This window comes from Ailuropoda melanoleuca, unplaced genomic scaffold, assembly GCF_002007445.2.
Source record: "Ailuropoda melanoleuca isolate Jingjing unplaced genomic scaffold, ASM200744v2 unplaced-scaffold46122, whole genome shotgun sequence".
NCBI lineage: Eukaryota > Metazoa > Chordata > Mammalia > Carnivora > Ursidae > Ailuropoda > Ailuropoda melanoleuca.
In genome coordinates this window covers 1-3223 of record NW_023218418.1, presented here as the reverse complement: position 1 = coordinate 3223, position 3223 = coordinate 1, and the positions used below count along the sequence as shown (strand labels likewise).

The window sequence follows — 3223 nt, the reverse complement described above, 5'->3', positions numbered from 1 at the left end:
AGGGTGTAAATAATGTGTCCTGCCTTATGGAGTTTTAGGATGATGTCTGAGGCAACATGTAGAATGTGCTACCTTGGTTCCCGTTTCTCTAGAAATGTTCGGTAAATTTAGTGGCAGAATCAGAAGAATGAAGATGAAGAATCCTCCATTTCAAAACCATGAACATGGTAACTTCTTTTCAAATACTGTTTGAGAGTCTGCTAAGCATGGTGACTTTGAATATATATTTTTTTCTCCTAGTGAAGGATGTTGCAGGATCTCACACATTCCAACATCTCTAAGTTCCAAGTCTCTGAGTTCATTCTGATGGGATTCCCAGGCATTCACGCCTGGCAGCACTGGCTCTCCCTGCCCCTGGCTCTGCTCTACCTCTTAGCTCTCACTGCCAACATCCTTATCCTGGTCACCATCAAACAAGAGGCCACACTGTGCCAACCTATGTACTATTTCCTGGGGATCCTGGCTGTGGTAGACATGGGACTGGCCACCACCATCATGCCCAAGATCTTGGCCATCTTATGGTTCAGTGCTAAGGCCATCAGTCTCCCTGAGTGCTTTGCTCAGATGTATGTCATACATTGCTTTGTGGGCATGGAGTCAGGTATCTTTGTCTGCATGGCTATAGACAGATTTGTAGCCATTTGCAGACCACTACGCTATCCCTCAATAGTTACTGATTCTTTTGTTGTCATGACAACTGTGGTCATGGCACTCAGAAATACCTTAACTACCATCCCAGTGCCTGTGTTGGCTGCACAGAGACACTACTGCTCACAGAACCAAATTGAGCACTGCCTGTGTACTAATTTGGAGTCACTCGCTTATCCTGTGATGACAGGACAATCAACAGCATCTACCAGCTATTTCTGGCCTGGACACTGATGGGAAGTGACCTGGGTTTGATTTTCTTGTCATGTTCTTTGATTCTTCACTCGGTGCTAAAGCTGAACTTAGCAGAAGCTGCATCCAAAGCCCTAAGTACCTGCACTTCTCACCTCATCCTAATTTTGTTCTTTTACACTATCATTGTTGTCATTTCCATCACCCATAGTGCAGCCATGACGGTTCCCCTCATCCCAGTTCTACTCAATGTACTACACAGTGTCATTCCTCCTGCCCTCAACCCCATGGTGTATGCACTCAAGAACAAGGAGCTCAGGCAGGGCTTGTATAAGGTTCTGAAGCTGGACATCAAGGGTAACTAACATGGAGAAGGGGTTCACTTAGGTGATTTACCCACATATTTATCCTTCTATTCTCCAGTCACTATGCATGGCAGAAGTACTATCAAAAAGGAGTACTGTAGCAGATTTTCAGATAATAGAACAAATTGGTAGCAACAAATGAAACTTTAAAAAAAACCCCACAAACAGGTGACACTTAAATTTTAAATCTTTGGGTTTCATGCAAAAATTTTAATGCAAAAGAGAGCCATTATAACGCTTATTGTTTCAAGGGATCCAAGGGAAAGGCAAGTGAGATATAGTACCTGAATTCCTTCAGACCTTTTTGTTTCACATTATCTTTTTTTTTTTCTACACATATTTCACACTCTTTTTTTCTTTTTTAAGAATGTCTTTCTCCATTTCTCAGTTCACGAGGAAGAAAATACTGATTGCCCAAATTAATTGTATTCATTAGTTCAAGACATTTCTGTACCCATTAAGTCTTTTTTCCCATTATAAGTGCCCAGGGAAGCATTCTTACTGACCGTGTTCATTTTGGGAAATCCTTTCCAAAACAACTAACCATTATTCAAGATCCATATCCTTCATATATCACTCAGTTAGAAACTAAATAATGCCCTTGGATGCCAAAATAACAACAATTAAAAATCGTGAGAATAGTACACTATTAATGGACTATTAAAATAAATAACCTGAATAATCTGAAGGTCTTGGAAAAAAAAACTTTATGTGAATATCAGCATAAATAGAGGTCTTTACAACTTGGTAAAACTTTAACAATTGTATATGATAAGAGCACATTCATATTTTCATATTTTGAATGAGGGCATCTAGAATTATTAAACTACTTTGGAGTTTGTGTATTTGTAAGGTGACTCCCATAGGTTCCATGGTGATAAATTGGGAAGGAATGAAGAGGCAGTTTCCAGAATGAGGAGGAATGTTACTGGGGACAGTAGGCACTGAAGAAGCAAAACAAACAAAACATTTCATGTAATCTATATTGGAGTACAGATGCATTTTCATGATTTCACTTCTTATAAAATGTATAGCAAATATTATGAATGAAATAGTATCAGGACTGTTTTTCATATTGCTGATGCATGATTATACTATACTTGAAAAAAATTTCTATGATCATAAACAAAAGACCACCATCATGTTTGAGATACTTTTTTTCTTTTTAAAGATTTTATTTATTTATTTGACAGAGATAGAGACAGCCAGCAAGAGAGGGAACACAAGCAGGGGGAGTGGGAGAGGAAGAAGCAGGCTCATAGTGGAGGAGCCTGATGTGGGGCTCGATCCCATAACGCCAGGATCACGCCCTGAGCCGAAGGCAGATGCTTAACCGCTGTGCCACCCAGGCACCCCTCGAGATACTTTTTAAGTCATTTTTAATCCTTTTATTCTTCCACCCTAGACTGCTCATTTCTTCAAGGGGGTTTCATCCACTTAAAGCCATCCTGCTATTCATTCCCATCTTATTTGGAGGCCTCTCTAAGTCATCTTGTAGGCAACTCAAATCTGTTTTTTACTTACTGCTTATCATTTATATATATTACCCAGCCACCCATTTAACTGTTGAATTGACAGTTTGCAAGAATTCTGGTGGTAAAATAGAAAAAGATACAAACTGGTAGAAATAGAGCCTAGGCAAAATATGAACAAGAAAATATAATCTAATTATAAAATTCACAAACAAATTTATACCACATGATTTCACTCATATGTGGAATTTAAGAAAAGAAACAGATGAACATAAGGGAAAAAAAGAGAGAGGCAAACCATAAAACAGATTCTTAACTGTAGAGAACAAAGCGAGGGTTGCTGGAAGGGAAGTGGTCACGGGAATGGATTAAATGGGAGATGGGTATTAAGTAGGGCAATTGTTGTGATGGGCGCTGTGTGTTATATGTAAATGATGAATTACTAAATTCTACTCCTGAAATAAATACTACACTATATGCTAAGTAACTGGCATTTATTTTTATATAAATAAATAAATAAATAAAATAAAATTTATTTTATTTATA

The 3223-nt window shown here is 38.3% G+C and overlaps 1 pseudogene; it reads left to right on the top strand.

Moving 5' to 3' along the window:
• Positions 1-246: 246 nt before the first annotated feature.
• LOC117799259 lies at positions 247-1205 on the top strand (annotated as a pseudogene).
• Positions 1206-3223: the final 2018 nt, after the last annotated feature.